At 55.3% G+C, this 26743-nt stretch overlaps 1 protein-coding gene and 1 long non-coding RNA gene across 4 annotated transcripts in view; one reads left to right on the top strand and one right to left on the bottom strand.

Annotated features, from left to right (window-relative positions):
• CAMTA1 (calmodulin binding transcription activator 1) overlaps window positions 1-26743 on the bottom strand; it is an 828030-nt gene that overhangs the window by 163513 nt on the left and 637774 nt on the right. The window lies entirely within an intron of this gene.
• On the top strand, window positions 528-24483 carry LOC116668241. Its single transcript, XR_004325317.1, has 3 exons — window positions 528-629; window positions 8481-8486; window positions 24474-24483. It is a non-coding gene; the product is annotated as an uncharacterized LOC116668241 (long non-coding RNA).

Raw genomic sequence — 26743 nt, 5'->3', positions numbered from 1 at the left:
TTCTGAGCCTGTCCTGGAACTGGACGGATATGGGGGTCACTTGATGGTTTCCAGTCTTTCCTGCCACACGTGAGATCCACGAAGACAGGCCCATTTTGACATCCCCAGTGCCAGGTCGCTGTGAGCAAGAGGGGCCCCGGAGACTCTGTCTGGGGGATGTCTGGGCATGTGAAGTGTTCCCCATAGCAACCATGCAGATCTGGGGCTTAGACTGATCTCACGTGCCCCCCCCCCAGCCTAGAGCAGAGCCCGCTGGACATGGAAGGACAAGTGTGTAGGTCGGAGGACAGGCTGAGAGAGGGGAAGAGACTGACTAAGAGTGACGCAGCCGGGGGCCTGGGGCGCCCATGGACGGCTCTGAGGCCGGGCTAGGCCGAGGTCTGGGGGTCACGCCGGTTTGACCAGGTGTGCAGAGCCGTGACCCTGAGCTCTTCCCGGAGCTGGGCCTGCCTGGTTGCTGTGCAGGCCTTGCCCTCTGCATGGGGAGGGAGGGTGGTAACGAGGGGGCTGGTGGGAAGCCTGGCGGGAGCCGGGCACGGGGCTCCGGCGCTCTGAGTGGCGCCTGGAACTCGGTGGCCGCTTAGGAAATGTTCACTCTTAATAAAACCAGCCTTATTTACACTAGGCTTGTCTCCAAAGACCACTTTACATATTTGGAAATAAACTTGATTGCTCTCCCAACATCCTCTGGAGGCAGGATTGACTCTTCTTGGTTTATAAATGGAAAGAAAGGCCCAGAGAGGGACAGCGAATGCCTGAGGTCACACAGAGGCCCAGCCAGTTTTGCCCCAGAGCCCCTGATCCAGCCTTGAGGGAGCACAGGATACAGGAAAACCTCCGTCTTTCTTGTAACAGTGATTTCAAGGGCAAAGAAAGGCCTAGAAAATACCCAGGAGCCCTTTACGGGAGGAGCTTCAGACCGTGGCTGAGGCCCCCGCGGCCGTCCCTGTGGCCACAGCACGCTGCTTTCCTGGGTCTCAGCCCAGAGGGTCCAAAGAACGTTTGAGGGAGAAGCTGGGTCCCCCGCTCTGCCGGCCTGCCCGGTCCCTACCACGATGGCGGTTTCTGCGCAGGTCCGGGCACCTCCTGGGGCAGCTCCAGTGCCCCGATGACGACGCCCAGCCCGGCCCTCTGCTCCTGGCCTCGTGATGCTCTGCCAGACGGCCTGGGAAGCAGGCTGTCCGAGGCAGGCCCCCCACCCCCAGCCTGGAGCCTCACTCCCACTGTCCCAAAGTGTCTTCACTCCACCCTGCAGGGCTCTGTGTGGTGGGTGAGGACAGACAGAAGGATGTCTCCTCCTTGTGTCCCAGTGATGTCCCTACTAGTCGGGGGAGGGGGGCAGGCCCCTGCCAACTAAAAACTGTCACTTGTCATCTGGTTCTTCGGGAATGAGTTCACTGGCCACTGTAGTCACTGACCTTCAACACTGCCTGAAAGGCGTTCAGGGCGGAGATCAGGAGTGAGGCGCTCTGTGCTCTGGCATAAACTGGCAGGACAGGCCTCTGGATAGCTAGAAATTCTCAGGAGAAAATTTGATGAAGCCAGTTTCTTGCATCTTCCCATACCTAGAAAAGCGCTAGAGTCCTTAACAGAGACGCCTGCTCCTCGTGACTAGCAGCGACCCTCTGCCAAAACGTGTGCGTGCACCCCGTTCACTAAAATCACATATGTACTGACCTCGCCTCCCACCCCTGCCCCGTCACCTCTTCAGAGCAGCTCCTCTGAGCCATCCGAGAGCCTGTCTCCTGGGCTAGTCCTCATTTTGTCCCAAATAAAACTTTACTACAACTCTCATGTCGTGCATTTTTTTCAGTCGACGCCTCCATCCCGGCGGCCCGGGGTCACCCTGCTCAGAGACTCGCCCTCCCTGAGACCCTGGCCCCCTGTGCTCCACAGGCGCCCACAGCCCCATCCTTCCCGGCCCTCCTCTTCCTCCATTTTCCTCTCCCCGTGTTTTAACCCCTGTCTCTGTCCTTGGCCACATCATTTTTCTTTGCTCCTTGTCTCCTGCTTGCTCCCTCTCCCAATTCTCCTTCTTACTGCCTCGGCCTCTTTTTCCTTCCCCTTCCTCCTTCTCGGCTCCTTGGACCTTCTGAGATTCCCTTGTCCTGGCCCCGTCCCTAAGCTCTCCCTCCACAGGAGACACAAAGGGCAGAGGGTCTGGAGAGCTGGCTGGGCACGGAGACCACACACACAGGCAGCTGTGTGCGCACACACACGCATGTGCGAACACCCCCGTGACTCGTGTATCTGCTCCATCTCACGTTTGGTGCGTGGGGCCCTCCCAGGAAACAGACAAAGAAGGACACTCCTCAGCTTGGCTGGGCGTCTAAAGAGTGTCTGAGTAAACAAGCTCGCCACCGCCTGCCCAGTGAAGACGCCACCCTCTCTGATTACTTTCCTGGAGTCCACGGTCAACCGTGGAATGGAAAACCCTAAAACTGGAGGCAGCTGTCCCCCCCCACCCCCCGGCCTCTAGGTGCCCCTACAAATCCCCGCAGGGTGCTGTCACTGGGAAGAGGACGATTAGAGCTGAGTTAGCCTCTCTGGCCTCGGAAGCTGGCCTGGCAGGGGGAGTGATGAAGGACGACCCTGCCCAGCACCCGGGCTCCCCTCTCCAGGAGGGCCCGGGAGGACCAGAGGGGAGGAACGCGCCCCGCGGGGAAGACGGGGCCAGGCCACCCTGAGAAGCCTCCGGGGCCAGCTGCCCGCCCACAGATAGAAGACATTCCTGCAGAGTAGGACCTAACTTCTTTCTGATTTTCCTCATTTGAATTCTAAACACTGCAAACTGAAAGGGACCGTGCCGGTCAGTCACGTGGCCCAGCGCCTCCCTCCTCACTGCTGCCTGCCCTCCCGCTTCCTTCTCCCTGGGCGCTCACCACCACCTGAGGTTCTTTCTCTGGAATGTCAGCTCCGTGGGGCAGGGGCTTGGGTCTGCTTTCTTCTCAGCGTCAAACACAATAAATATTTGTCGAGTGAGTGAGTGAGCCCCCATCTTTCAGAGCTATGGCATTTGGCGGGTCCCGGAATCTCTCTGCGCCTGTTTCCCTTGTGGGCATGATGAGGTGTGTGGTCCCAGGGTGCTGTGGTCTCTCCACGTGGGAGTGGCACGGCCACCCTGTAAACTCAGGTGACTTGGGGTGGCAGTGCCCTGGCTGCTGTCCACTCTCAGGATGGACTCTGAGCTAAACCCAGGCCAGCAGCTTTGACATCCTCTGTGGGGAAGACATAACCTGCTACAACCATCAGGGCCGGGCGCCTCCCCGTGTGAGGAGGCTGACTGGCCCTGGGTCCGGACAGCAAGCTGTCACGGGCCGGAGTGGGGACACAAGGCAGAGGGAGAAGGCACTGGCCGGCCCCTCGAGCTTGGCTGATCTCCTGGGTCCTGCCACCCTGCTGGCTTCAGTCCTGATCATTGCTTAGAACAGGCTTCTGAGGGAACAGCCCGGCCACCTGAACCAGCCCCCTCCCCTGAGCCTTGGTAAAGAGAGGCTGGAATGGGTTTGTTTCTAGCAGCCCAGGGGAAGGTCCCATGACAGGCTGTTTTGCACGGACTCAGCAGCCTGCTGGGTTCTGCCAGGCTCAGCGGCCGTCAGCGCACCTTCCCAGCCCCCACGTGCGAGGAAACGTCCAAGAGGGACAGCGGCTGCGTGTGCCCAGCTAGGCGGGGCAGGAACACTCCTGGGAGGTGACAGAGACACTCCAGCTGGGGGCTGGGGTCACGCTGGGCTGCGTCAGGGGTTGGGGGGGAGACAGGACATATTCAAAGGTCACAGCAGGACAGTGGGGGGGGGCACTCAGAAAATGTTCCTGCGATGGCCTGACAGCCTCAGAATCAGGATCTGAGTCCCAGCAGGGTGGGTGGTCCCTGAGTTCTGGCTAAGCGGGGACCCAGAGGCCCCCGGGAGATTTGGGAGGTGGATGTTCGAGCCTTCAAGTAAGTGGAAGGAAGGACCAGCCACTGCCTCGCTCAGACACGCAGGGGGACAGAAGACAAGAGCCAGGCGGGCAACTGGCTGGCCTGGAGAGGGTTAACGGCAGATGTAGAAAACACCTGCCCCTTCTCCGCATGAGGGGCCTGGTGCCAGCCTGAGCCAGATAAGCCATCTGAGCAACGTCGTGCGACAAGTCGCGTATCTTTTCAAACGGCACTGGGTGACATCCCTGAAAAAGAGGAGATAGCACTTCTGGGAAGCGCTGGGAGCCTGACAGCGGAGTCACGACAACCTGTCAGGGGGCCCAGGTAGCTGGGAAGCGGGGTAGGAGGGGCCCGGAGCAGAGGGGGCCGGCGGAGCAATTCAGCCCACGGGGATGCACTCAGAGAGGAAGGCAGAAGTTCCGCGTCGGTGGCGAACGAAGCTTAAATTACCCAAACTGCCTCGGCCCTTCCAGGCTGCTGCTTGGAGCCTCTGGTATCAAACTGAGTTATGCCGCCAAACTGTGCAGGAAAGCGCTGAATTAAACAGCTTAGCGCTCTTACATATTCAAACTGAGGCAAAACACCATAAAATATGCTGAGTAACAGTTGTCTAATGCACATTCTTTAAAGGTTTTTTCTTTTTGTTTTTGTTATAATAGCAGGATTTGGAGGGGCCGAAAGCCCTCCAAAGGACCTAAGGCCTAAGACCTGCTCATCTTAGCTTGGACAGCCAGGCTGGAGGCAGGCCGGCGTGTGGCGGGCAAGGTGACCTCCGGCGGCCTTTCCTGGGGCGCAAAAGCTTCCTCTGAGCCCCATTTCCGAGTCACCGTCTTGGCCATGACCCTTTGATGGGGGAAATCTAAATAGCCCTTCCCAGGGGCCGTCTCCAGAGACTCTTTGCAGCCTGTACACAGCACAGATGGGACGGAGAAGCCACGGAGCCTAGGGAGGTGGGAGGCTGACGACAGGTTCACCGACGGGGAACCCTCTGCCAGGCCGGGGCGGGCAGGGCTTGAGCGTATTCCCTCTGACCCGCAGCCATTTCTGCCCCGGGAAGCGGAGAGGAGTCGTCCCAGGACGGGGGCCTGGGGCTCCTGGGAAGGGGGCAGGTGGCCTTTGACGGGCAGCGACATCTGTGGGGCCCTGCGCGCAGCGCCAATGCCCCGTGGCGTCAGCTCTGCTTTCTAGAACATTCTGTGCCCGTGGGCTTGCTGTCTCAGTGCCCATGAATCATCCCCTCCCTGGGCCTGAGGGAGGGGCTTTGCTTCGCCTTCCAGATGCCCAGTGAGGTCCTGCCATTGGTGTGTGCCTGGCAGGGACTGGGACCCCAGCGCCTTCTGGTGCCAAGTGACTCCCAAGAGGAGGCCTCCTGCCCATCCGGCCTGCTGCCCGCCGGCCTTGCTGCCCGTCCCTCTGTCCCTCCATCACTCCAAAGGGCCTCTGGAGGCTCCTCTGACAGCCCCCAGTGGCTGAGCAGAAAGCAGAGGGGCCCGAGTGGATCACTAATCAGAAGCTGCTGGTGAAAGCGGGCTGGGCTCTTCCTGCCTGGGGTGGGGGCATGGGGGAGGGAGGCCCTTCACCCACCCACCCACCTGGCTCCTCTAGACCAGCACCTGGCTGTGCCTGACGTGTGCCTGGAAGGCACAGAGGTGAGGATCCTGCTGAAATACGAAACGCCTTGCCCAGTCACACCCCGAAAGTGGAGGGTGGGACTTTCAATGCCAATTCTGCCTCTCACAGCTTCCATTAGCCACAGTCCTGCCCCCGGGGCCTCTTGGGTAGCGCTGCTGCGATCAACACCCCAGCTTTCCTTCCAGCCACTTCCAGCCCCGCCTGGCTCTGCTTCTCCAGGCCCCTGACCCCAGACTCCCCTGTCCTCTCTTTCCAGCAAACTGCCCATCCTGGGTCCCACTCTCTCCTGACCTCTGGCTGCGGGCCCCGAGAGGCTGATCGGATGAAGCAATCCGAGTTCGTTTCGTGAGGGAGCTGACGGTTACCATGCGGTTGTCACTGGGTCTTAAACCAGCTGAAATGCGTGTCTGCCCTGCTGACCTTCAAATACGATCCATCAGGTCACACTCCTGCTTGCGGACCTCGGTCCAGCTAGCCCTGTGCGTCCAGAGAGACCTAATGGCTGTTTTCGGGGGCTCCCTGCCCACATCACCATGGTGACCTGCAGGCCTCCCCCCCGCCCCCGGGCTCAGTGCCAGGAGGCAGGGCTGTGCGCACCGTAACCCCATAGATGGCGAGGAAGAACCGCCCCCTGCCGCCGGACATCAGACCCTTACTCGGAGCCCCCTTCGGCCTGGGCCTCGGACCCCCAGTGTCACTGGTGACGCTGAAGGGAGTGTGCATTTATCTTACAACGAATCCCCCCAAGGACAGAAAAATCATGCTTGCCTGAGAAGAGCAGAGAACTGATCTCTCACCCAAGACCCCCAGCGTATTCCAAACCTCACTGGAGTCTGATTTGTGCTTCCTTCTAGAACTCTCTTCCAGCCAGGACCCCAGCCCCTGTCTGTCCCTTGACCTCCTGGGGGCTGGAGGCTCAGCCTAGACCCGGGGCAGGGTGCTTACCCTCTGGCCAGGGCCCTGAGCCCACAGACCCCTGCTCTGGACCCCCAGGGGGCTGGGGGTGCTCCTACACCCACATGTGGGAAGAGGCAGGCTCGCCCCCCTGACATCTCAGGAACACCCCAGCCCAGACCCCCGGTCTCCCCACACTGGTCTGTGGCTTTAACAGGCCCTTCTATGTAGCTCCAGGCTTTGCTCCGTGCAAAAATATGAATGCCAGCAGCTGGGCTCCCTGACTCCCTCTGCTCTCTGATCCTTTAATCTGAGACTATTAAAACTTCATTCCACTCCTATTGGTAAACCATCAATCACCGTCACCAAGCAGCCTCTGGCTTCGGGAGCGTGGCAGGGGAGGGCAGCAGGGGGAGGGGGACAGACAGCCACTGAGGGCTGGGAGGCAGGAGGGATGCCCCGCAAGTCCCCGCCCCTGGGCGCAGCCTCTGGCTCCAGAGCTGGTGTGACCTTGGGAAGGACAGGGCTGCTGGGCGATAGGAGGGAGGCAGGGGGCTGTGCCCGGGGGTGGAGAATGGCCCACGGCCCTCAAGATCTGGCGCTCAGGGCAGCTGGCGGTGGGGTGGTGGTAGTGCCCACGTCCGGCCTCCCAGGGCAGAAGGTGCCATCAGCACAGCTGCCTCCTCGTTTCTGAGCTGCAGAGGCGCCAGGAACCTCGGCCCTTCTCTCCAAGCGGTCTCCCAGCTCCTTTCCCAGATCCTGGGCCCCCTGGTGACCCTCTTCCCAAAGTGACCCTGGCCTCAGGCAGGAGGGATGGGGGTTCTGGGGCTCAGCCCATAAAGGTTAACTTCTGAAAAGGCAGCAGCAGCCCAGTGCTTAGAGGATTACGGGTCTTTTTCTTAATTAAAAAAAATCCAATTAAATTAAGATATCAGAACTAAATAACGCTCGAGTCATTACAGCGACTTTTATCTTAACGACTGCAGCTGCTGGCGCCCTTCTTCCTGACAGCCTCCTGCCAGAGCGGCGGGAAGGGCTCTTCCCGGGAGAGCGGCTGGCCTGCAGGTGCAGGCGGGCTGGGCGGTCCCGGGGCCCCTGCTTCCCCTCCGGGCCCCCACAGAGGGGCGTGGACGGGGGCTGGGGCGTCCCTCCCCATCTCAGGGGCTATGTTCGCTGCCGCTCAGCCTGGAGCACGTAAGGCCGTGCGGGCGGCTTTGGAGGGAGCAACCGTGGGCCCCTAAATACGTGTTGATAACTGTCCCCCAGGAAGGAGCAGGGTCCCCCCACGCTGTTCTGGGCCAGGGAGCAGCTGCCCAGACGCTGCGGGGTCTCCTGCTCTGGGTGGATGGACAGGGCTGGAGGGCTCCCTCCCGGGCCTCCCGGGCTTCCCTGGGGACAGCCCCATACAGGCGCTCCTGCCTGTCCCCCTCTTAACCCCCGGGGCCTCGGTGCCCCCTTCCTGCCACGTCCTAAGGGAAGTGCCGGCCATTCCAGCAGTGACCCCAGCCCTGGCTGGGACAGGAGCATCAGGCAGTGCCCAGGGACAGAGACCAGCCCAGCACAGGCCCCACGCGGCCCCCGGGGGAAGCAAGGTGAGGCTGGGCCAGCAGGGTTCAGGGAAGCCGGAGATAAGAGGCTGCTGGAGCCCGCTGGAGGGGGTCCGAGCTGCAGGAAGGTGGCCGGGGGAACGCAGGGAGCCCAGCACGGAGGAATCCTGGTTATCACTTTGCCCCAGGAATCCCCCTAAAGACAGGGAGGAGGATGGAGAGTCTGAGAGCTGGACACCCCATTGACACTGCGGCTCTGCCAGGGAGAAACACTCGTGGGGACGCTGATCAGGTCCGCACCCCCCGCCCTGCACTGCAGCCCCAGACGGTTCTGTCTCCTCCTTTCAGACGTTCACAGATAGAGAAGGCCCTTGCTGGCACCCCAGACTACCTCTTCCCTCCGTAACGATGTCAGAGTCTGTGGCTGCCAGCCCCCTAGGGCAGGGGCAGTGTTCATCTCATCTCCCCCATTCTTCCATGTCTAGGACAGAGTCCAGCACGTAGTAGGTGCTCAAGAGATGTGTGGCAAGACTGTGACTGAGCAGCCACAGTGAGAAATGGACCGAGTCTCCCTGCTGAGTTCTACCATCTTTCCAGAATGTGTATTACTGCCCTGATAATTTTAAGGAGCAATGACAATTACAGCTTTCATTTGCTTTTCCATTAAAAAGTAAAGACCTATAAAGAAAGAGGCTATTCTGGATCCTACAACATCACAGCTGGGAAAGCACGTGGTCCAGTCTTCACTGTTCACTGAGGAAGTGGAAGCTCAGGGAGCAGGGAGAGAGCTGGCCCTGCGTCTTATCAGGGCTCCGGACCCCTCCAGGCCGTTTACATGCTCTTACTTTCCTGTTTCGCACATGGTGGGATCTGATGGGGCCGCGTCAAGACCATTCAGGGTCCTGGGTCTTAGGGCACATTCTGGAGACAGGACATAAGGAGGAGAAACTCTCCCTGCATTGGCTGGAATTGTGTCCCCCCAAAATTCATGCCCACCTCAGAATGTGACTTTATTTGGAAATAAGATCTTTGCAGGTCTGATTGGTTAAACTGAGATGAGGTGATACTGAATCAGGGTGGGCCCTAAATTCGGTAGGAATTCTTCTTATAAGGTGTCCTTGTAAGAAGAAGGAAATTCGGATACGAACACAGACACACACACGGAGGCAGCCACATGCCGACAGAGGCAGCGACTGAAGTGACATGTCTACAAGCCAAGGAATTCCTGCAGCCGCCAGAGGCTGCAAGATGCAGCGAAACACCTGCCGTGGAGTCTTCGGAGGCAGCAGGGCCCTGCTGACCTTGCTTGAGAACTTTAAGCCTCCAGACTGGGAGACAATCCGTTTCTGTGGTTCTAGCCACTCAGTTCAAGGTACTTTGTTACAGCAGCGAGAAGATACTAACACACCCTTCAGCCAGCGTTGCAGCGGGAAAGCCTCTCCCCCCAGACCCCCCTCGCCGCCCCCCAGCTCGCCAACGTTGGTTCTCTTGCCCAAAATAGAGTACAGGAGGCCGGGAGGTGGGCTCAGTGCCAGCTAAGTCTCCGGGGGGCTGGGCCTTGATTGTCCCCTGAAAGGATGACTTCTGGGGGTGGGAGCAGCAGGGAGCAACTAACCTAGAGAGGTGCAGGCCTTTGGAGTAGCACCAGCCTCACTGGGGACGCTGGCTCTGTCCCTTTCTAACTGTGTCACCTGGAAGCCACTGAAATGCTCCAGACTTCACCTGTTCATCTGAAGAACGGGGATATGCAAGAATACGGGGCTCTTATGGTTGTCAAGAGGTTTAGAAACCCTTTTCCAAACCTTTACAGAGTGTCTGCTGCGAGCCGTGCCCTGTTATAAATGCTGGGGGTCCCCTGGTGAGTGCCGTCTGGTGGGGAGACGCTCAGGATCTGGGGCTCACACCAGCTGAGGACCACACTAAGAGAGGGAAGCCTGCTTTGGGGAGTATCCTTCTGCAGAGACTAGAAGGCTGGGCTGGTGGCCAGGCGGGATGCAGTGTATTTCCATGAAGCACGTGTGGATGTGCACCTCTCAGAGTGCATTTGAGAACCTGCAGGAGGCCAGGCTGTCTGGAGAGCAGGGAGGTGGTGCATGGGCCCAGATGAGGCTGAGACCAGGGAGGGCCCATGGTCTTCAGCCTTAGAAAAGATGAAAGCTTTTTTGTCATCAAGGAGGTTGTCTGTGTGTATTCCTGCATGAAATGATCAGATTAGCGTTTTTCTCCCCCCATTGTTGGCCATTGTGTGGGGAAGAGTTCAGAAGGGCCAGAGTTTAGCAAGTGTCTGGAGGAAGGTGTATTAATCATGCTTTTTTATTTTCAGTATTTCTGATGCTTTGACATCTGGGGCCTCGCGGACCCTGGAGCGAGAACTCCTCGCAGGGCCAGCCAGTTCCTGGTGATGGTAGGAGTCCGGCCTGGAGCACACCTTTCCTGTGCAAACCAACCACCGCCGAGCCCCCACGCACGCCCCCAGGCTCTCACACTCCAGCCACTAATCACCCAGGGCAGGTACCAGGCAACCAGGAACAGCCCCGATGCCCCGGAACCCGGTGAGGTCTTCCCAGCTAGCCGGCCCTTAGCCTGCTCACTCTGCCAGGGCTCGTCCTTCCCAAGGAACCTCAACAAAGGACTCTCGTCCATCTTCCCCTCAGCCTGCCCCCCGCCCTCTGCCTCCTGAATGGCCGTGGTACCTCCCGGTGTCCCTGTGCGCCATGCCTGTCCCCTGGCTGGGGAACTGTGAGCAACAAACTACCTTTACCATGGCAATCCTCTCCTGATCTGTTGGTCTCACCACTCCTGCCAAATGATAAAACCTACATTTTGAATTGGAAGGATCTCAGTGGCTTGGGTTGGGGCTGGCAGTGTCCAGGCGAGGGTGCTGGATTTGAGCTGTTAGGAGACAAGACGGACAGACCTGGCTGTGAGCTGCTGATGGGCAGTAAAGGAGGGGGTGGCCTGGTTTGGGGGGACACTTGCCAGGTGCTTGGCTGATGCACTGGGGCCCCGGCTCTGATCCCCTGAGGAAATGAGGAGGCGGTGAGCCTGCAGGAGGGTGCAGCCTGGGTCTCAGAAAGGAAAGAGCAGAAAGGCCACAGGCAGACAGAGGCCAGGGGGCCCCGCTGAGCCTGTGGAGCAGACGGGGTGGAGGCTCGGCTGGGTTCTGGTCCCAGCTGCCCTCCTGGGTCCAGCCCATGTGACTCCCAAGAAGCACGCCCCACTTCAAAAATGGAAACAAATGCTCCTTTGCTTTTGGGGGAAGTGTCTGTCAATCGAAGCTGTCAGTTTCCTCAGGCTTCTAAATAAGGGAAAGCTTCGTGGGTCCCATAAATAGATTTCCAAAGCCGCCTGCCAACCCAGCCCCCAGAACAGACCCTGCCCCACTGCGGGCCTCGCAGGCTGGGGTTGGGGGCTGCGGGCGCACAGCCCCCTTTGCTGGAGCCGGCAGGGCTGCAGGTGCTCAGGACTGTCTGGAGGCTCGCAGTTTACTGTGAGGTGCCAGCTTTCGCACCTCATTACCCAATGTTGACAGAGGCAGCTGATAACTGCGTGCCTCCTTCTCGCCTCCATTAGCAGATTGCTGGCACAAAAAAAAATCTGAAAAATTCAGCTCTCAGATGTAGGCCCCACCATCTGGCTTGGGAAGTCAGCTGGGTTTGGATTCTGCTTTGGGGGATGGAGCAAGCCAAGGAGAGGGGTCCCAGGAGCTGGGGTAACTCTGGAAGGTCATGGAAGCTTAAGTCCTGGGGGAGGAGGAAGACCCCAACTTGTGGTCAAAGGGGGCTGCCAACGAGGCGTTAGGAGGGACATGCTTGGCCTTTGTGTGAGGCTGAAAATGGGAGAAAGGGCAAAGGGCCAGAGGCTAGCAGGCTGGAGAGGGTGACCGGAGCAAGTGGGAGCAGGGAGGTCAATCGCTTCCATGTTACTGGCTGGCCTGGCAGCTGCAGGGCCAGGTTGCATGCAAGTTGAACAGCAAACAGTGCTGTGATCCATTAGTAATGTCTGCCCTGGGCTCGGTATGAGAAGGTGACAGCTGCTAGATTTGTCATCCCTGAGTTTAAGGCAAGTGGTTTAGAACTAAGATGAGGAAGAACCATGTCAACTTCTGGAGCATTCTTTCCAGGTGGCACCTGGAATGTGGGGCTGAAGTGACAGAAACTACTTGGAGAAACTATTGGGCTCTGAGTTTCTTCTTCAGAGCGTCCTCTCACCTCTGTGCCTAGGGGCTCCTGGAGGGCAGGCTATCTGCCCCGTTCACAGCGGTCTTAGCAGCACCTGGAACAGTGTCTGGCACATAACAGGTCTCCACGAATGGCTGTCACATCCCTGGCTGAGAGGGTGAGTGATGCAGGGTGGACAGGGTGTGGGTAGACCCCTCTGAGGAATTTCTGAGCCCCAGGCTAGCAACGGAGACACCATCTGGGCAGAGACGCGGTGTCCTTCTGTGGGATGAGATGGAGAGGTACGACTTCTGGCCCTTCCTTCTCTTAAGGTAATTTTTGGCTTCCAGCCCCAGGGCATCCCCCACATTTCCCTCTTTTCCTCCTCCCTGCAGTGTCTGAAGACAGAGCACATACCAGGGTGTGAGAGCGTGGAACCCACCACTGTGCACCTGGCAGTGGAGGGGGGGCCTGAGGATGCACCCCTACCCCAGACAGAGCACCAGGTGAGTCATGCTGGTCTCGGGGCTCACACAGGTCATGTCTAGGTTCAGCCCTGCCTCAGTGGCACTGGTTCAGACCTGGCTGTCACTCACCCATAACAGTGCCCTCCCCTCTCTGAATCCCACGCTCAGCTCTTGGTTGCAGGTGAGACTCTCTCCCTGGAGCCCTCCGGACCGGGGGTCCTGGCACTTTGCCCAGAGATTTCTGGGAAGCAGCCTTTCCCTTTCCTGGGGCTTAACCCAGGGAGGAAGGAGGAAAGGCCAGGTGGGAGAGGGTCAGGTGGGAGGGAGCCAGGTGGGGGGGGCCAGGTGGGAGGGGGTCAGGTGGGAGGGTCAGGTGGGAGGGGGCCAGGTGGGAGGGAGTCAGGAGGGAGGGGACCAGGTGGGAGGCACTGAGAATCCCCACTGAGTGTTCTAGGGCAGAGCCATGCTCTTAAGGTGAGAAGAATGAAGGAGGATCTTGGGGCTAACCCTCCCTCACCTGGAGTCCCAGGACCACTTCCTCTGCTCACAGCCCTGGGTCTCCTCAGAAGGATCTGCACTAACATCCTCCCCTGTGAACCCTTTGCCTCTGGCTTCTCTTCCTGTCACTCTGGATCTGTGAATTCAAAGTCAGCAGTAGGCTCAGTTCTCCTCCCCGGCCTCCAGGCACCCTCAGCCTCCCCTCAGCCCCCTCTGGAAGCTTATCCTCTTCTTGTTGACCAACACCATCTCTCCCTGATTCTCCTTCCCACACTCTCTTTCCCACCTTCAGTTTCCTCCGAGAGCCCTCTAGCTAGAAGGAACTCCTGCTCTTCTGAGCTCTGTGTCTGTCTTGTTCTTGTCTATCTCCCCCTAGTCTAGAAGCTGTGCCCCAAGATGGGGTGGTCCTTTCTCTGAGCCAGCCGAGGCTTCTCTTCACAGCACACATCATTTCTTGACGTGCTAGAGTTATTTATTTTTTGTTTTCTGATGCATTTGCTGACCACCATGTGTAGGGCTCAGGTTCTGAGGACAGCAACCTGGGGAATTAGGACAAGGGAGGTAGGCATGAGGGCTCTTTTTGGTGGCAGGAGATGGTCAAATACTGTCAGCTTCCTGTTGCCACCCAGGATCAACTCAGAAGGAAATAAAAAAGAACCCATGAACCCTGAGCAGAAGTCATAGCACCTTCATTCTTAAGGAGCCTTGTGAGGGACTTCCCCAGTCTACACCAGTGGGGCGGCAGGCCAGGAAGAAACTGGTGATGGAGCCACAGTGTGACCCTCTATAGAGCTATGAGTGTGACCCTGACGAAGAAGGACCAAGAGCACAAGAGCAGATCCAGAACTGTGCTCCCCCAGTGGCCAACACAGAGGATGACCAGATGACCTGGCTAGTGTCTGTTGTCCCAGTGTAATTATCATTCTTTATTCATTGTCATTGTTAATTATTATTTTTCTCTCTAAGTTATATGGCCATCTGATCAGTATAGATGATCCTACTGATTATCCTGACTCAGGGGGAGCGTATACATGGCAGGTTGTTCCACACTTCCTGTAACGCTCTCCATGGCAGACACTGCTAACCAATCACATTTCTCTTTCCTCTGATCCTGGAGACTCCCCCATGAGCTTCAGAATCCTTCTCGCAACAGTACTCAGGGCATATTGATGGGTGAAGACGGTACCCACGCTGGGGAGGGGATGGTGGCAGAAATGTGCGATTGGTTATATACAGGGAGATTGATCAAATGTGTAATTATATTTAAGGATAATGGGAGACAGGTTTCTCTTGGAGGAGACAGTTACACATGTGGAAAGGGAGAAAGTAAGAATGAATTCTCTGGAGGTGTATTGGTATTGGCTATATTGGGGTGAACTAATGGCTTTCAAAATATCTACCTCTCTATTGAGAAGTAAGATATAAATGTGTATCTCTATCTATCCATACACACACACTCTCTTACATATGATACATACATTCCCCAGCTCTACCCACTGAGAGGGCTTGGGAGCAGTGACATCCCAGTAACAGTGAGCACACTCACACCCAGATCTTGGCTTCTAAATACCATCCTCCACTAAGAGGAGCCAAGCTTCTTTGGAGAGATGGTTGATTCCAGGAAAGTACAAGATGTGCCTGGAACATCTTATTCAGGAAACAAGGGAGTGTTCAAAGATTGATGGGTCTTATACAATGTTGTACATCAACTACACTTCAATTAAAAAAAAAGAATGATGACCTTGTATGAAATGACATAGAAGCCAGCTTGAATGGACATTTACCAACAAAATCTGAGACCATCTGCATGTCAAAATAATGATAGCAAAGGACTATAACCCACTGAATAAGGAAATTATGAGTTCATCAAGTGATAAATGAATAAGTGAAAATTCTGAATGTTTGATGAAGAATAGTATATTTATATAGTCTTAACATATCTCCCCACAAAATACTTATTAACTACAAAAGGAAAAAAGAGTAACTTCATAGTGGAGAAGCCTTGTAGAAACCACCCTAATCAAGCAATCTGAGTGAACATCACCAGGACTGAAATTCCACACCACCTGACAGATCTTAGCATCTCGTCCGCGAGATTCCTGTCAAAGACGCACAACCTGAATCTAACCTTGTGAAACATCAGACAAATCCAAAGTGAGGGAAGTCTGTGAAATAACTGGACTGTACTTTTCAAAAGTGGCAAGATCACAGAAGTCAAGGACAGAGCCAAGAACTGCTCCAGACTGAAGTACATGACCATGAAAGGTGCCACGTGAGGCCAACGTGATCGGGGCAATTGGTAAAACTTACCGAGGATTAGGTGGTGATCATATATCAGTGTCAGTTGCCTGATTCTGAGATTTCTATGATGGTTATGTAGGAGAATATTCTTATTTAAAGGAAACACACAAAAAAGTATTTCAGGGTAAAAGGGCATCAGGTTGGTGACTTTCAAGCGGTTCAGAAAAAGTTTCTTATGACTGTACTTACAACTTTTTAGGTAGCTGGTGATTGTTCCCAACTTTTTTTTTTTAAAGATAATTTAGAAATTCCAAAAGACACAATCAAAATATCCCATAAGCAACTTATGGTTCAAATAAAAAGCAAGATAAAATGAAACACAGATGACCACAATAAGATGTACATTTTGGTGTTTCAAAGGTACACTTCAGCTCGGTGGAAATCTCGCTTTGTATGGCCATCCTCGGTCTTAGCAGAGCTGGGCATGTTTTCCCGGGAATGAAACAGTCAGAGCTGGCCTTGGCTCTTCCATGCCAGCAGGGAAGAGTGTTCCGTAACCCCGATTGGCTACATAATTTGTGGGGTCCTTTGTTAAAACATTATTATGAATGTTTAAAAAAGTATGAAGAAAATAAAGAGTGTAACAGCAGAGCCTGGAACCAGCGTGGGCCCCATGTGGCTGCATAGGTTACACACTTGAATTGGCCCCTGCAATCACTGGCCGTTGCTCAAAGAACTCGCTCTTCTGTAATGCCTGGCAATGAGATGAAAGATTTATGAATAAGGATGTTCACCAGAGTATTGTTTCTAATGCTGAACACCAGCAGCAGCATAAATGTCCAACAACAGGGAATGATCAAATAAATCACAGTGTATTTATAAGATGGAATATTATGCAGCCATTAAAAACTATGTTTTGAAGAATATTGAATGACAGGAGAAAATGACGTTACTATAACGGCAAGTGAAAAATACAAAACATTAAACTGCATATATGTCATATTACCAATTCTGTAAAAAAAAAATTATACACTTGAGTATAGCAAGAAAACTGGCAAGAAATAGACCCACATGTAAACAGGGGTTCTCTCTGGGTGATGAGCCCACAGGCGATTTTTATTATCTTTTTAATACCTTCCCACATCTTAGAAGTGTTCTACCCTGAGTATATCTAATTTTTATAACTAGAAAAAGATTTTTAATTATTTAAAAATAATATGCTCATTTGTTTGCTTTATAATTAAAAAATTTTAATAAAGATAAAAGTAAAATAATAAAAGGCCATTCATTCACATTTAACCAATAATTACGGAACATCTCTGGCCACACAGGATGCTTGATTCTAAAAAAACAGAGGAAATAGGAGAAGCACAGACTGTGTCTCATTCTACACATGAGCTTGTCATCTTGTTGGCGAGGAAAAATAGCAAACTAAAAAAGCACTCCCAGGCCTTCCACACACCTCTGCTCGGGACCCAGGAAGACCCGGAGGGGAGCAGGACCCCGGTGGGCATCCCCACACGCAGAGCCTGGAGGGGCAGGCACGTGCCCACGGGCCCCCCGGGACTCCCATGTGTTTCAATAGTGCACGTCAGGGAAGGTGTTTGCTAAGCACGTTTCCCTTTAATAAACTATAACTTTAAAAGCTATGGCAGGTTCTAAGTAATCAATACCACATTGTAATAATTTCAAGCAAACAGAGATTTACATTCTTTGCACCTTGGACAGCAGGCACTTTATTCTCCACGTATACCTGCGAACGCTGCTTTATTTTCACTGAAACCAATTTGCTTTATTGACCAAATCATGTCTGGTGCCCATAATGCCCACCTTTCTTCCATCCTCTAACTCAACGAACCCAGTTCGCATCAATAATTGTGACAAAGGTGGAGGTCCTTTCCTCCAGCGCCCAGGGCGCATCAGCGAGGTCTACCCAGAGGTTTCACTTTCCTGTGCAACCTTCTCCCAGCTGGGGAGGGATGGGCAGGGGGCTTGCCCACGTGGCAAGGCCAAGGGTCAGAAAGTACATTCCGAACTGTCAAGATGTGACGATGTGGAAAGGAAGGAGCAAGAAAACGAGGCAGGGAGGCAGGGAGGGAGGTGAGAGAAAGAACAGAAGAAAGAACGGGAGAAGAAAGAACAGAAAATCTGGATCACATGCAGCTGGGCAGCAAGGAGGTTCACCTTGTCCTTCAGCTCAGCCCCACGTCCTTTCTAGGTGACGGTCACTTTGTGGGGGGACCCTGCACCCCGCAGCTCTCCAGGTCGATGTGCCGGCGCGGTTGGAAGAGGCCCACTGGGGCATGTCATTAGCTAAAGACCAATGACCTCCTCCCTCCTTGTGGTGGCTAAGCAACTTAATGCAACTAATCAACTAATTCATTAAACTTCAGAGAGGTAGGTCAAAGCCTCTATGATTTAGTCGATTAATCAAGGACCAGAGTTGCACTTTGAGTTTGGTTCTTAGCAATAGTTTTCTTGACCTTTTTTTGACTGTATAACTATCCCTCAGAAGCCTTTAACTTACTGCATTTTTCATCCTCAACTGGCCCGTGGTTCCCACGCACACACTAAGAAGGGCCAGCAATTAGACCCCTGTATCCAGGTTGGTGACTGTGAGAAACAGAGGCAGGAGACAGGGGCTAGTCCAGCTGCCCTGCAATGACGAGGATGCACAGTATTTCCTGTATCAATTACACACGCCCCTGAGGAGTGGAAATTGGCCGAACTCACAGCTGGGGGACCAGGAAGCAAAGCAGGTGCTCGGGAGGCAGGACTGGTACCCTTCCAGCTGCTGGTCCCTCCAGTGGTGGAGACAAGAAACTCTCAGTCAGGAGCTCAGAGATTTAGTGGCAAGACTAGGGGTCAGTTCTGCTCTTACAGTGAAATCTGGTTCCAGAAATGAACTCAGCCCCATGAAGCCTGGCCTGCCCTCCAGTTCTAATGCTGGGCCCCAGCCTGAGCCTCAAGGCTGGAATTCCTGTATGTCCTCCCTACATCCATCCATCCATCCATCCACTTATTCATTTAATTATAATTATTCACTGAGTCTGGACGATGCACCAGGCAGTGTCCTAGGTGCTGGGAACATAATCGTGAACCCAGGAGATGAAACACACAGTGGGCCAGACCATGGTAACAATCACAGTGCCCAGAGTGACATGTATGATGTTCAGTGGGCGTGCACAGAGGAGCCCAGAGAAGGGCATGGCTAAAGATCTCTGGAAGGTAAAACTTCCTGGAGGAGGCGGCAGCCTCGCTGGGTTCTGTAGGAGGCACAGACGCTTGCCAGGCAGCCCAGGTCATAGTAAGGGTGCGCCCAGCACAGGGGGCTGCTTGGTTCCCTGCCCGGAATCTTGGCTCCAAGGTCAACCTTCTGCCAGCCTCCTAGGATTCCTCCGACACGGGTCTTGTCTACCAGGTCCTTCCCACGTGTCTGTGCAGGGATCTCCCACACTGGGGCCGTCGGTCTCTGGGCTCTGCCTTCCCATGTCCGCCCTCATCATGCCTTGTCAGAACTTCCCTGAGGCCTCGGAGGGTCTGCTCAGCCACTCAGACACACGCATGAGTGAAGTCGGCCCACGATGCGAACGAACAATAGCATTGTCTGCAGAATTACTTCAACACTGTTTCACTTTGCACATTAAGCACCTAAGAATCAGGCTGTGTAGACTGTGCAGGGCACAACTCCAGGAGGCGCCACTCCCACAAGCTGCGATGTGGGCGTGTCCCTGCAAATGGTGCAGCGCAGCAGCCCCAAGAGGAGTGCCCTTCATGCCCACAAAGAAATACCCTGTGCACAGGTATCTGAAACACATGGCCCGCTTGCCCTGGCTGCCATTCCCCACTTGTGAAAGCAACCTGGGGTAGAGGAAATATTTCTCTAAGAAAAGCCACAGCGCCGGCTCCGTGAGCGGTGACAAGGGCTCCTCGGCCCCGGCCTCGGGGGAGACCCCACAGAGGGCCGTGGCCTGGGGGCTGATGATCCCAGTCCTGTCTCGTGGAGCCGTGGCCATTCAGCAACTCCTGAATGGAGTTACCGGGGGGATTTAGGCCAAGGAAGCTAGGTCTTCTGGTTTCTCAAGAAAAGTCAGAAACCTGAATTTTTGTCTGAAATTTACAGAGATTTTTACGTTGGCTCAAATCTTTCTAAAATGCTGTGTCGGCTGAACACACTGGTGACCCTGGCCCCAGGCAGGTGCCGGCTCTGCGGGTTAGGAGGCTGTGATCCCCCAGAGGAGGTCTGAGCAGTGGGCAGGGGTGGGGGAAGGCGGGGGCCTAAGGCGGGCTGGGACCCAAGATTCAGGCTCCTCTAACTGGGACTTGCACGGAAGGGGTAGCAGTTCAGAGCTTTGGTATATTTGGGGGAGTTTCAAAAGACTAGAGGCCTGGGAACCCTGTTCTCCCCAAGTAGAGAAGAAAGCTGGGGTTCACCTGCACCGACAGCTCCGCGCTGCCTGGTCTGAGCCCCGCCTGGAGCCAGGGGGTCACACATCACGTCGTTAAGGAGCCTCAACTCTACATCGCGACCAGGGACAGACTCTGTTTCGGGGGTCTGAGGCTTACACAACTGGAGGGACCCTTGTTAAGGAAAAGAGCACATAATTTAGGATACAAAATACAGGTCCTGGGGGGACCTGTAACTGAGGAGGGCCGGTGTTGGCTTGGACAGACGCACGGGAGCCGATTACAAAGACCTCTTCCCAGCTCTGCTTCCAGTGACTTCATGGTGGGAGCTCGAAACGGGTCGCGGTGGGAGTGTTTACACCCACTGCAACTGGCAAATGTCACAAATCGGGCTCCCCCACCCACGGGAGCTGATGGTTAACCATTTACCAGCACACCACGGCACGTCCGAATCAGGACCCCTGCAGCGCAGGCCTCATTAGCTCCATGGAAATCTGCCTCTGATAAACATATATTTGTCAGGCAGGAATCCACTGAAGGAACAGAGGCGGGGAAAAGAAACAGAGCTGTGACACCTAGAAAGGAGGAAGGCCTTCTTCCCACAAAAGAAGGAAATTGGAAAAGAGTCTTCTGAGAGGAAGAGGTTTTCCCTTCTCAGTCTGAGCTGGGGGGGAGAAAAGAGAGAGAAGGAAAAAAAGTCTTTTTTCAATTCCCCAAACGCTCCACTGAACCTGGAGTTTCCCTTTGAAATGTACATGGTTTGGGGCATCGGCTGACTAAAAGCATCCCAAATTAAAATCTCATTTCTTTCAAGGGGCTGGAGAGTGTGTCTATTTGTCTGGGACTAAAGGATTTATTCGTTTTAAGGGAAGAGATTCATCACAGGGACAGGCTGCGAAGCTTCTGGGGAAAACGCTACTTGGCTCCCGAGCGCTTACGCATTTCAGCAGAGAGAGGGCCCCCCTGGGAAGCCAGGCTGGCGGCCAGCATGTCCCGACTGTGTCCCCAGCCTGGCTCCTGGGAGCCAGCCTTGCGGGCTCAGCCCTCTGTCCACGGCCCCTGACCCACGCCAGCTGGTGGAAGCCGATCTTGGACTAAGGAGTCGGGACGCCACGCTGCCTGCACAGGCGCCTTCGGGAAAAGGCTTGCTGGCATTGCTGCAGCCGGGGCTGGCTGCTCACCGCCAGGAGGGTCCCTCTGACCACGTCCGACCCTCCGAAGCCGAGGCTGAGGGGTTAGGCTTCAAAGCACCCTTCCACTGGGTGGTGGGAGGCAGTTCACTGGCTGCTGGGCTGGGGGCTCTGCTGGCCCCGGCCTGCTGCCCAACCAGCAAAGGGTCACAGGAAGAGTGTCCTCTCGAAGAGGGCCCCAGGCCCCTCCATCTCATCATGCTCCGCCCCACAAACCATGGGCGGCGTGTCCCTCCTGGTTAGGCCATGTGCCTCTGCGCTCCGAATGCTGCATTTCTCAGCCGGGGGGTGGCGTGGGGGAGGCGACGGCCACTGCAGACTGCAGCCGATGCTGGATGTCACCCCCTGCCTATTCCTGGGCACCTGTGGGCATCCGCTATCCTGCTGGATGAGGACCCTCTGCCCAAGCTGAGAGCCTGCAGGGAGGGAGGTCAGGGGCTGAGGGCCCCAACCCAGGTGTGGTCCTGGGGAGCTCCCTGGAGGAGGTGGTGTCTGAGATGACAGAGGAAACAAGAGGAACCCGGCAGGCAGAGGAGGGGTCAGAAGAGCACTGGGGTGGGCGTGGGGTTGAGGCCTGGGGTGAACAAGGCCCTGACGTGTGGGGGTCACTGGGAGTAGGTCAAGGGACCTTTAGGGATTTAGGGCTTCAAGCTGCAGGCCGAGGGGCAGCACCTGGGGGTTGAAGGCCTTGGGTGGACCTGCTGTTTAGAAAGAACATGTGGGCTGAGGCCCAGAAATCCGCACCTGGTGTGAGCACCACCCTGACACCCCACACCTGCCCTGCTGTCCCGTAGAGACCCCGTCACACATGCGGCTGGAGAAAAGCAAGACTAGGGGGACCAGGAACCTGCGTCCAGCCCACCCCCCCAACCCCAGCAGCCCTGCCCTCGGGGAACGTCGGGCCAGAGTCCCTCTCCGGGCCTGCCCAGCCCCAGAAAAAGCAGATCCTAATTCTGGCATCTCCAGCTGCATTTCTCTGGAACCGGATAGCCTCTGACGGAGAGTGAACGAGAAAGCAGAGGAACCAGAGCCGGAGCGAAGGCCTGGCCAGCGGGCATCGGAGCAAAGGGGCTCAGGAACCCTGACCTCTTCCCTCTCCTTCGATCGCGCCACAAAGCCCCTCCCCCCTCAAAGTGCTGAGTCAGATGCAGTTCTTTTTAATGAAAAGGCAGCACAATTTATTTTGCATGAGAATATCCAACGATCTGACCCATGGGAGCCAGGCTCCCTGTGGAGGGAGCCATGGGGTTTTACGAGTCCCGAACTCATCATTGAACACACAGATGTAATTGTTGGGGGCTGGAGGCTGAGCTCCAGGGCCGCCAGGGATGCTCAGCCCACCTCTGCCTTCGTCAGCGTTTACTTTCATACTGGGTGGAGGTTGTTCGCGGCCAAGTCTATAAATAAAGGATTTACGATTAAGGTTATTAGCATCAGGTGGAACTAAACTCAGTACCCCAGAGTAGTGTGTGCAGAAATCAAAGTGCGGCGCATTTTGTTCTGATTAAAAAAAAATAATGACCAGAGCAGGTGGGTGGCAAGCAGGTGGGCTTGCCAAGGAGTGGTGTTTGCACGTCTCCGGGCCTTGCCCGGGTTCCCAGGGGGGTAGTGCCTCTTTGAATGATGCCCCTGAGTCTCAAAGGACCAGTGGCTGGGGCGGTGGTGGGGAGCATCAGGTCCTGAGCCCAGGGCTGTGGCCAGAGGGAGGTGGCTGTGTCTAATCTCCAGGGTCAGTGTCCCCAGGCACTGTCTCCGGTCAGGCTCACACTTGTTTGCATCAACGACCCATCCTGAGGGGAGCCTGCAAACGGAGGCTCGCTGTACCCCAGGGAGCAGTGCTGCCCGCCTCTCGTGGATGACCGAGCCACCCCCAGATCCTAACTTTAGGATAACATCTCAGAGGCCCTGAGCCCGCACGCTCCTGGATGTAAAAATCAGCCTGCTGTTGCAAACCAGCAAGGACCGCAGTGGGGTGGGGGCGAGAGGTGGGGGCTGGCTCCTGCCAGAAGACAGTGCCAGCCAGCTAGAGCCCACTGTCACCCTGGCCATCCATTCACTTGTTCACTGAATTCAGGGAGCTCCTCCTTCGGACCCCGCCCCTGGCCCTGGCGTGGCCTGGAGGCCTAGGTGTCTTTAAGGCCTGAGCGGGCTGGCCTGTGGTCCCAGCCACCACCCTGTCACTTGACTCCCCCCTTTGGGTAGAATTTCCTCTCCTGCCTCCTCCCTTCTTTCTTTTATTCTCTCTCTCCCTCTCTCCCTCCCTCTCTCTGTCTCCTTGTCACTTTCTTCCCTCATCTTTTCCTAAACCGAGACAGAGCAGTTTGTAATGGGCAAGAGCAAGTCAGCTTTATGTGTCCCTGAGGCCACCACCAGGATGGGCTGTAAATAATACTTTCCGCTGACCTCTCTCTAAAGCTGAGGACTGTGGGAGCCCCAGGCGGGACCCCCTGACGCCCCAGCTCGGTGACCTGTGGCATCTGAGTCTTAGGGAGGTTGGAGGCGGAGGCCCCCGGGACCTCCACTCCTCTCTGCTGTTACTGGCCAGCTGCTGGCATTTTGCAGCCAGAGCTGGAAGCCGGGCATCCCTGGGTCAGCTCGGGGAGGGGCCGAGGGTGCCCGTGGGGCGAGGTGGGGGGTGCTGAGAGGGTGGGGAGCAGGCAGCAGCACCCCACGGGGCTGTGCCAGAGGTGGGCTTAGCTGCTTGGGGAGCTGGTGCCTGGAACTTGTTGAAGAGGAAATGGATTCTGCGTGAAACGTGACACAAATTTATTTGGACAATTAATACACCATGTTAAGCTGCTTCTCTTCCTGGGCGGCCTCCCCCTCCAGGGTCTGCAGCAAGCTCTCCTGATGTGGGCAGAGAAGGCACTGGGGTGTCAGGGAAGATTTAATTCCTCCCTCTCGAAAAGGAATGTTGGGAGCAGGATGTTGGTGCAGACTAAAAATAGCCCCGCAGCCCCCAGCCTCGGCCTCCAGCCAGCACGTGCTTTGCCCAAGATTATGATGATTCTCACGTAAAGGAAAGACTAATGGATTTCTTCCTTGAGGCAATTAAAAAGTGATTTGTCACACACCGAGATGTATGGCTTTGTATTGGCAGATGGGAGGCTGCGGGAGGGCGGGGTGTGGGGTGATGGGTGGTGGGGAGGGGTCCTCAGCCGCTGTGTGGCTGGGGGGTCCTGGGAGGGAGAGGCGCGGGGGTGGGCACAGGCTCCGGCCCAGCTCCGCTAGAGGCCCCTCCCCTGGCTTCAGACCGAGGGGGGTCTGAATGTTTTCCAGGTCCTCAGACCCTTGGAAAAGCCCAGGAGCCCAAGGCAGTGCCCCTATGCCTTCACACCCTCCCCATCTCTCTGGCCTCACCCACAGGCAGAAGGCTGGTCTCAGGCTGTTCCTGCCACCTCTGCACTCATTTTGGGGGGTCCTGGCTACCCCCTTGTGCTTTCTTTCTTGATGAGGAAGCTATAGAGGATGAAAGGGACCCTCAGGCCTCAGGAGGGAGTCCCCTGACTCTGTAGTCGGAGAGCAGTGCAGGTACACTCAGGTCACCCCCCCGCCCCACCCCCGCAGAGGGCTCGGCTGTCCTGCCTTCACCCCTGCCTGGAGCCGGGCGCGGGGCCTGTCCTGGAGGAAGGCTCGAAAGGGATCCATGGCAGCACAGGGAAGTCCTTCCCTGATTCTGGGGGCCTGGGTTGGAAGCCCACTGCTGCCCCATAACTGGGCCTTGCCCCTGCGTGGAGCCAGAGGGAGGCCCCCTGGGATGCAGCCTAGGGCTGGAGTAGGGTCCCCGCCAGTCACACTCCAGCACTTCAGTGAGGGCCCCCGAGCCTGCACTCTGCTGTCATGTGACCCCTTTTCCTCCACTCATGTCATTTCCTCTAGTTGCTTTCATGTCTTTCGTGGCACCAGGCATCTAAGAGAGTAGCATCATTTGAAGCCACATGAACGCCAGCAGTTTGGGGCATTTTGTAGTAGATTAAAAAAAAATTCCATCCATCCTGAAGCTAGCATCCAGTTCAACGTTTTGTGGCTGCCCTGGAGGGACACTCAGAAAAGAGGAGCAGGGACGGCTGATCGGCTCCCAGGGGACCCACCCCGTCAGGGACCACAGGCTCAGCGCGGAAGCACCGTGCTTATTCCAAGGAGCCCTTCGCTCTCAGAAGCAGCTCAGCTTCAGAACTTTCAGGAACACAGAGGGAGGCAGAGGGTGCTAGCATCAGAGTCTGTGTCCTGGGACCACTTCTGAGACCAGCTCTGGGGACCCGGACACGCCTCTGCCACACCCGCTTCTGGTCTGGAGCCCTGGTGGCCAGTGCTCATCCCCTGCCTGGACCTGTGGTTCCTCCCCCAGGGTCCCTGGACCGTGAGCCTCTGTGTGGATTTGCAGCATAGTGACGAGGGCTGCCATGATTGAGGGCTCGCTCCCCTGGCCCCACCCAGAGCACGTCTGCATGGATTGGCACACGGAGTCCTCCCAGCGGCCCTGTGAGGTGGGCGCTACAGTGACTCATCCCATTTTAAGGATGAGGAGTGTGAGGCATGGGGAGGTTGAAGAGCACAAAGACTTCGAGACTTTGGAAGACGCACAGAGGCATCAAGTCATAAAAGTGGATGAAGAAGATGTGGTAGATTTATACCATGGAATACCACTCAGCCATAAAAAAGAATAAAATGCCATTTGCGGCAACATGGATGGACCTAGAGATCGTCACTCTAAGTGAAGTAAGCCAGAAAGAGAAAGAAAAATACCATGTGATATCACTTATATGTGGACTCTAAAAAAAAAGGACACTATGAACTCATCTACAAAACAGACAGAGACTTGCAGACATAGTAAACAATCTTATGGTTGCCAGGGAAGGGGGGTGGAAAGGGATACATCTGGGAGTTTGAGATTTACAAATGTTAGCCGCTATATATAAAAATAGATTTAAAAAGTTTCTTCTGTACAGCACAGGGAACTATGTTCAATATCTTGTAATAACCTTTAATGAAAAAGATTATGAAAACGAATATATGTGTGTATATGCATGACTGGGACACAGTGCTGTACCCCAAAAACTGACACGTTGTAACTGACTGTACTTCAGTTAAAAAAAAAGACAGAAAAGTGATGACTCCCTTGTATCACACTATTCTTTGCTGGGTCCTTTGACAAGAAGTCCATCTCTCCCTCCCTCCCTCCCTCCTTCCTTCCTTTTTTCATTCATTCCATCCTTCCATCTAAATACTTACTGAGCATATTAAGAGTGCAGATTCTGCTGGAGATGCGTTAGTGAATTAACAAAACAGAACAAAACCCAAACCCATGTTTTGTTCTCATGGATACAGAGCTTACATTTGGGAGGAAATGATAATGCACATTTAACGAGTCCCTACTGCGTGCCCAGCACACAGCTTCAAAGACTTGACTCCAGTGGACCTGAGTTTGAATCCTGGTTTTGCAGCTTACCATCCGTATGGCCCTGGGCAATGTCCTTAACTTCTCCGACTCTCAAATGTTCATCTATAACATGCCCCCAGCACTGCTGGGAGGGTACCTGGGGACAGTAACAGCCGTGAGACCACAGAGCTCCCTGGAGCGGGCTCGGTTTCCATAAATCTGGGAAACGCACGCACGTCCCTAGCTGCTAGGGACCGTCCGGCGCGTGGCTCCACAGCAAATCAATAGACTTAATATATAATAATAATCCGCTGAAAGGCACTTCGGTCAGCTCACCGCATCAGTGCCACACTAATAACAAATTACTCCTTAAATTATTAGCCTTGGTTCCTTCATGAAGCTCTG

Source organism: Camelus ferus, chromosome 13 (assembly GCF_009834535.1).
Source record: "Camelus ferus isolate YT-003-E chromosome 13, BCGSAC_Cfer_1.0, whole genome shotgun sequence".
Taxonomy (NCBI): Eukaryota; Metazoa; Chordata; class Mammalia; order Artiodactyla; family Camelidae; genus Camelus; species Camelus ferus.
Note: the sequence above shows the minus strand (reverse complement) of the source record. Positions and strands in the feature narration are given on the sequence as shown.